This window comes from Oryctolagus cuniculus, chromosome 6, assembly GCF_051225735.1.
Source record: "Oryctolagus cuniculus isolate XC-2025 breed Fujian yellow rabbit chromosome 6, ASM5122573v1, whole genome shotgun sequence".
NCBI lineage: Eukaryota > Metazoa > Chordata > Mammalia > Lagomorpha > Leporidae > Oryctolagus > Oryctolagus cuniculus.
In genome coordinates, this window is record NC_142872.1 from 60,476,741 (window position 1) to 60,484,838 (window position 8,098).

Genomic DNA, 8,098 nt, shown 5'->3' on the forward strand with positions numbered 1-8,098 from the left:
TTCGTGATCAGATCATGTGGCCACATCCCGCCTTGCATTCACGGGCTAGCCACTCCTGGAATTCCCTAGTCCTCATAACAGCACCAAGCCCTGCCCCAGGCACATGGTGAGCAGCTCCCTCTCAGCCAGCTCCAGGTCGTCTGCACCTTAAACCATGGCCCTCCCATGTCAGACTTGGTGCTGAGCTCTGGAATAACCTTGGACTTGATCCCTGCTGCCTGATCGTCTGCTGTGTGCCAGCACCAGTTAGGATTCTTCACTTCCAAGCGACAGATGACAGCTCGTGTAACTGAGCAGTGTGAAAGTGGCTTCATCCACGACCTGGTTTCCTCCGTCTGCTCTAGGGGTCGGCTCCTTTGGCGAGGCCTCTGCAGTAGGGTGGCCCTTCCCTCTGTGGTATCTCCTGTCTGCTTGTTCACTTCTCAGATGCCTGAAACAGGTGAGGATGGGCCAAGCCGACGCCAGGAGCCTGGAACTCAGTCTGGGTCTCCCACTTAGATGGCAGAGACCCAAGTACTTGGGCCATCACCTGCTGCCTCCCAGGGTGCATTAGCAGGGAGCTGGAATTGGGAGTGAGGCTGGAATTCAAACCCAGACACTGTGGTATGAGCAGGTGTCCCAAGTGACATCTTAACCACTTGCTGTACCAACTGCCTGTCTTGGCTGTGTGTGCTCGAAGTGGCCAGGCTGGTCCCAGATGAACCCTGGAGTGGAGTCCCTCAGCTTCCCTGACCACTGCATGGCCTAAGAGCTGGGGAGAAGGGTGGGCAGCAAGCGCTGTACCCTTGAGGCTACAGGAGCATGGGCTTGCGCTCTGCGCCGTGACATAGGAAGAGGAAGTGGATCTCAGTAGAACGGAGGCAGGGATGGAGGCTCCAGCAGCCGCTGACTCTAGCTGGGCTGCACACTCTGTAGGAAGAGATGCAACATCCGCAGTGCTTTAAAAGCCACCCGGCGGGGATCGTAGCTTCTAGAACTCGGGTTCCCCGAGAGACGACCGGGTCCACTGTGTTTTCAATGGGGAAACAGGAAAGCCGTGGCTTGCCCTGATCAAGGAGGAGCTCAGTGGTGGATTTCCCATTCCTAGGGGAGTGCCCAGCCCGGGGACTGGCCATTTGGGTATATGATTGATGGCACCAAGGTCACGGCCATGGGGAGGGTGACTAAATCTGCTGGGTGGAGGTGTGTGGAGTGTGTGCCTGAGGATTACCCCGCTACGGCTCTCCTACGTCCCGGTGAGCCAGTGGAGGAGGGGGGAGGGGGAGGGGCACACTGAGCCTCCTGTAGTGGGATGTGCTCTTGGCCTTGGCCTGAGGGGGTGAGCAATCCCAGACACTCTCCCTCAATCCCTGGGCTTGTCTCTTTGGTGTTACAGATTGAACTTGGACACAGGACTGGACAGACCTGCCACTTGCTAGCTGTGTGATCTTGGGCAAGTTACCTCACCTCTCTGTTACCTTCTGGGCTGTGTGAAAAGAGAGCTTACCCTGCCTGTCTAGGGGGCTGTGAGGGAGGAATGGGAGGATGAGTGAAGTGTGCCTGGCCCGGTGCCTGGCCCCGATCGGCTCCTGGTGGAGAGACAGCCCAATACCAGACTCGTGGCTGCTCTCAGGACGGCTCCAGGTCTCAGTCTTAGGCCTGCGTCTAAGAGTTCCTGGGGGGGTGGGGTGGAGATGGATTAGGCCTGTGTCTACACCTGAGCTGGAGTTGGCTCCTGGACTGATTCGGGCCAGCCTGGTGTGTGCCGTTCCCTCCACCCTTTGCCCGCTGGCCGCCTACACTCTTGGGAGATCTCCACTTTGCTCTCTATCCAGGACCCTCCTCTGGGCTCCAAGGCCAGGCCCCCAGGGCCACTGGCTGAGATCCACGTGCATGGAGGCACGTGACTTGTCTGCAGAGAGGGAGGGCGCGTCCGGGAACAAAGCAGACAAAGGCTCTTTTCCCTCCCAGAGGTGATGAGCCACTCTGGAAGGGACCGGCACATCACCAGTTATTCTCCGGCTGAAGGAGCCCAGCTGGGGGGGAGTCAGTGTGGGATAAGCAGCAGAGGTGCCTCACCCTCACCCCATGGCACCTCCCTGGCTGGCTCCCTTCCTGAAACCGGGACAGGCTAGGCTACAGCGGTGTGAGGTGGCATGTGTTGCCCCCTTGCTAGGGGATTCGGCCTGGCAGGTCTGCACGGCCCCAGGCTCTCCACAACAGTCAGTCAGGTATACCACGCTGGTAGCCCCACTGTGTGGATGAGATCGCCAGGGGCTGGGAGGAGTGATTTTCCTGAGGTCATGGTGCTAAGAAGCTCCAGGGAGTCAGTGTTGGCTGGGCAGCTGTTACGTGCTGGGCACTGCTCTGGGTACTGGGGGCACGGCAGTGCGTGGAGCAGAGGCTCTGCCCTCTCGGGCCTTAGGTCTTATTTGGGAGGTGATAGACAATGAATTAGCAAATAGATAAAGCCAGCATGAAATAATTTTTAGTGTTGTGAAGAAAAACAAAGAGGTGAGGAGCAGAGACTAGGAAAAGATGGAATGGCGTGCAGGTCAGGGTGCCGTGTGAGGTGCAGTGACCAGGGCGGCCTCTCTGGGGAGGTGAGATTTGAGCTGAGGCTGGATGACCCCTGCAGTGGTCCAGAAAGAGCATCCCTGGAGGGGAGAAGAGGAGCGCAAAGGTCCTGAGGCTGTGGGGGCGGGGGAGGCGGTACTTGGTGTGTGCTGAGCGCTGTATGGAGGCTGCTGTGGGATCAGAGGTGTGGAGTGCTAGGCGCTGCGGCTAGAGGGGTGCTAGGGGCCAGAACACGGCGGGCCTTGGGGGACAGGGAAGGCAAGATCCTTATGGAGGAATGGGAGGGGCTGCTGTCCCTGCAGGGGCAGACCTTGTCCATGCATGCTAAGGTTTGCTCCCATGCCTTTCCTTTGGAGAGCCAAGGAGGAAGCAGGGCCCCCTGGGTGCAGAGGAAAAGCTTTTGCAGTTCACAATCCGCCTCCACACACCCGCCGAGCCCTCCCGCCCGCTCAACACGGCTGCCCTGCCCCAGGCCTGGGAAATCCGCCCTGGATCTCAGTGTTCACCCTGCGAGGCCAGCAGTCCTGTCATCCCGATGGCACGGGGAGAAAGCGGGGGCTCAGCCAGGGTCAGCGCCCTGCGGGTCGTGCGGTGGAAGTGGCACCCATCACGGGAAAAGACGCTCTTAACCCCAGGGCGGCTCCTGGAGGACCGAGTGCGTGCTCTGTGGGGGCTGAGGGGCACTTGATCCCTGGCCGCCCCCTCGCTTCCCCCAGGGAGCCCAGACGGCCTGTGCTGCCATCAGCCCTATCAGTGGCTGATAGGGACCCTGAGCCCTGCAGGCCCGGGGGGTTTCTGGTGAGAAATTCCAGCGCTCGCCTGCTTGACCCGGTGCTGGCAGGGCAGCGTGGGAACGCAGCAGGGACTGCTGCCCTGTGAGCGGGAGTCTGGAGCCACCGAAGAGCGTGTGTCCGAAGTCTCGCGATGTTTTCTTATCCTTTGCCCACCAGTGGTTCTGCTTCTTGGCGTTGGGCCAGGGGACGTCTCAGACGGCTGCCTGGAGCCCGCTCTGAGCAGTGACAGCTCACCGGGGAGGCGTGGACGCAGACAGCCTGGGGAGAAGGCGCCTCCGGAAACCCAGGCCTGCAAAGTCAGTTTTTCCCACTGCAGCTGGTGGGTTGTCCCCTGGGGAGGGTACAAGGGGCTTGTCCTGATCCAGGGGCTTCGTTTGCTGCTGGGGCTCTCTGGAGAATGGGCAGCTAGTGACTCAGAGAGGGAGGGTGGCCTGTGACCCCCCCCCCCCATTGCCCCATTCCAGACAGGATTTGGGATGCAATGACTTCATGATACTTTGTGAGGACTCTTTAGCTTATTTTGGTTTTGTTTGTTTGTTTTAAAAGTTTCATTTATTTGAAAGGTAGAATGACAGAGAGAGAGAGGGAGAGAGATCCTTCAGCTGCTGGTTCACTCCCCAAATGCCTGCAACAGCCAGGGCCGGGCTGGGCTGAAGCCAAGAACCAGGAACTCCACCGGATCTCTCACATGGGTGGCAGGGGCCCAAGCACTTGGGCCATCATAATCTGCTGCCTGCCCAGGGAGCTGGCTTGGAAATGGAGCAGACTGGACTCGAATTGGCGCTCTGATATGGGATGCTTGTGCTGCAAGCGATGGCTTAACCTGCTGGGCCGCAACACCAGCCCCGACTGCATTTATTTTGAAAAAAATTTAAGCACAAAAAATTTGTTGTAGGAAATGTGGAAATTAGCACAAAATGTAAGGGCGACATCAAGAATGGCTGAGGCTTGCACCTCGCAGACACCCCAGTACAGCTCCCAGGCATGTGACCCCACGCTGGGCACAAGGGGAGTTGCAGGAGGGCTAGGCTAGGTCCTGGCCTCCCGAATCTGGGATGAAGTCAGTGTGGGAGAAGCAGGGCGGGACAGTGGCTCCTGCGTGCAAGCAGCGAAGTCCCACTGTCCGGCAGCAGCACTGTGGAAGGTAGTGGGAGAATACGGGGTGGCTCTGGGATGGCTCCAGGCTGCTCCAGCCAGAAAGCACAGGGAGAGCTACAGAGCTGGGCGGGGTGGGGGTGGGGGTGGGGGTGGGGGTGGGGGGGGAGCTACGTAGGGGCCCTGTCCCAAGGGACGAGATGACAGCCACTGTCACCAGTGCTGAGTGGCCCATCCAGGTCATCCAGAAAAGCTGGTGCAGACTGGAGAAGTATGCATTGTGACTGGCAGCGGGTGCCCAGCCTCCCCAGGGGCATGCTAGGGAGTGGGGTCACCCCGACTATGGGCTTCCCTTGCTAGGGCTCTCGGGTGAGCTGGGTGGGGGTGTGGCTCGGAGAACTTGAGTGCTTCCACCAAGGGCGCCAGACTGTAGGACAGTCGAAGGAGCGCTGGATTTAGGGGAAGGTGGCCAAGAATACACCTCAAGGAGAGGAGAGCTTGTCTGGAGAGCTGAGGTGCAGGTGGATGGTCTCCTCTGGGCAGTAGGGAGCCACAGAGGTCTTAGAGCGCAGCAGGTGTCGGACCTCTCAGCAGGGATTTAGCGCCACTGTTAGAAAATTCAAGATGTGGCTGGCACCGTGGCTCACTAGGCTAATCCTGCACCTTTTGGCGCCGGCATACCGGGTTCTAGTTCTGGTCGGGGTGCCGGATTCTGTCCCGGTTGCCCCTCTTCCAGGCCAGCTCTCTGCTGTGGCCAGGGAGTGCAGTGGAGGATGGCCCAAGTGCTTGGGCCCTGCACCCACATGGGAGACCAGGATAAGTACCTGGCTCCTGCCATCGGATCAGCGCGGTGCGCCGGCCGCAGCGCGCCGGCGGCAGCCATTGGAGGGTGAACCAACAGCAAAAGGAAGACCTTTCTGTCTCTCTCTCTCACTGTCCACTCTGCCTGTAAAAAAAAACAAAAAAACAAAAAAACAAAACAGTATGAAAAGAAAATTCAAGATGTGGCCAGGCACAGTGCACATGGCCTGCCATCGCCTGGGCCATGTTGAATTGGGGTCTGCAGTGAACTCAGCCATTGGGGTAGGGCAGGTAGAGGTTGCTGCCCAGGTGGCTTTGCCCTGTGCAGGAGGCAGGGCAGTATTTTCCGGGGAGAGGGTGTTGCTGGATGGAGTGGGGTGGGAGAGGGGAGTTCACGGTCTTATTTCCAAGCAGCAGCTGGGAGCCGGGAGCAGTGGGAGGAGAACCTGGGGCCGGTCGGGGCCCCATGGGCCTGAGCCCCTCTCCAGCCCTCCCCGGCGGCCACAGAGCCCCGCAGTTCGTTGGGCTTCACTGTGTTTATTTTCACATGATCCTCTGTTTATAGTCAAGCAGCCTGCTTTTCTTTTTATGGTAACGATGGGAGGTTCGTTTCAATCAAATTCGAATAAACAGACTTGAATACTAAATCAGGATTCATTTAAAGCCATTGGTGAATCCTGCAGGGGAATGGAGGGGTGCAGTGCACTGGCCTGTCGCACGGTGGTGGTGGTGGGGGCGTCATCTCCTGGGGTGTGCAACGACAGCGCGGGAGCAGGGCCTGTCACCCCCATTTTGCAGCTGCAAAGGCTGAGTTCCCAAGCCAGGGATGGAGCCTGGGCATTCCCCGACAGCTTGCCCCAGCACCCCTGCACCCCGACTCCTGGGCTTCCATAGTTCTCTCTGGCGTTCTCCTGAGCCCAGGGGTTCTAACCCAGGCCCTGGCACCTCCATGTACTGACCTGGCTATGCCTCTTGACATGGGAGCCACCCTGTGTCAGCTGGGCCAGTGAGAGGACACCTGTCCTTTCTAGCTGGCGAAGGAGACCATGGAACCCCGGAGCCGGGAAGCCCCTTGCCTGGTGTCACATGGGGGCACGGAGGAGGGGCTGGGCGCCAGGGGGGCCCCGCTCCCAGGATGCTGTTCTCAACCCTTCCGCGTGGGCCGGGCCTGCATGAGGGATGCCTGTCCGTGGGGAGGGGGCTGGGGTGTCTTTGTTCGGAACCCCCACAGCAGCGGGCTGGGGCGGCAGGGAGGGCACTTTTCTTTGGGAAAACTCAGTGCCACCACTCACAGCCTGAGCTGTGGGCCCGGTCACGTCTCCAGTGCCCGTGATGCGGCTCCTTCCCCGAGGTCTGCTTGGGGGCTTGGGATGCCTCAGGGGAGAGGGGGAGGGGGCTGAAGGGCTGGAGGGCAGAGGAGCTGGAAAGGGGGCAACTGGGGACCCCAGCCCAAGGCAGGAAACATACACTGGGATCAAGGGAGCCATGATGGGGACCGGGTGCTGGGAGCCAGATGCTGGGGCGGGGGTGAAGGAATGAATGAGTGAGGAAGTGTGAGAGAATGGAGGACTCAGAGCCATGCCAAGGAGTGGAGGTGGCTTCCTGGGAGGCAGCAGAGGCTGGGGGCAGGCTGTGCACTGGACATTGGAGAGGGTTCAAATCCCAGCCGTCGTTTATCAGCTGTGTCTTGTTGGGCCAATGTCTTGACCTCTCTGAGCCTCCATAGAGCAGAAGCTGTTAATTCCCACCCTGTTATCCATTTCCCAAGTCACTCTGGCTCTCACACAGCCCTGATGCTGCCTGGGGGACGGGAGCGTGCGACTGGCTCGGGTGTCTCTGCCTTCAGCTTGGGCTGGCCTGGCTGGTACACTCAGTCTCCTGCCCTGAAATAAACACGGTAAAGGCCTCTGACAGGGCCCAGGGGAGGACTGAACCTGATGCGTGCTTGGCGTCCGCTGCTGGGAACATGGCTGATTTCTCCTCCTTGGCATTCCCAGCTCTAGTGCTCCATGGGGTTGTCCCTGCTACCTCACATGCAACAGGTGCACCCCACTTGGACCCTCTTCTGCTGCTTTCCCCAGGCGCATGAGCAGGGAGCTGGATTGGGAGCAGAGTAGGTGGGACTCAAACCCGTGCCCATATGGGATGCTGGCACTGCAGGCCATGGTGTTACTGGCTAAGCCACAGCTCCAGCCTCTGGCTCTGGTTCTTGACTCGAGTTTCTTGTGAATGTAGACCCTGGAAAGCAATGGTGATGGCTCAAGTAATTGGGTTCCTGCAGTGCGGGAGACCTGGCTCGAGTTCCCAGCTCCTGGCTTTGGCCTCTCCCAGTCACGGCCATTGCTGGCATTTGAGGAGTGAACCAGCAGGTGGAAGATTCTCTCTCTCTCTCTCTCTCTCTCTCTCTCTCTCTCTCTCTTCTCTCCCCCTCAAATAAATGCTAAATAAATAGCTTTAGTATAGTGAGGCCTACATTTGAAAATTATAATCAAGATGCTTGGGCCATCAACTCTTGGTGTATCTCTGACTTTGCAGACTTCTTGCAAGGCTGGGTGAGGATGGCCAGTGTGTAGACTTACTGAGAAGAGACTGTCTTTGGGGAGCAAACTTTCCAAAGCAGTACAATGTGTAAATAAAACCCATTTTCATTTGATTTAGAGTTCCTGTGAATGTATCTTTTTTGTTGATATACTTAAGGGCTACAATTCTCTTTCCATTAAAATTATTTACTTGTTTAGTTTCATTTTCTTTGAAAGGCAGAGAGACAGAGAGAGACAGAGACAGAGATCTTCCAACCTTTGGTTTACTTCCCAGTGCCTGCGACAGGCAGAACTGGGTCAGGCCGAGAGTAG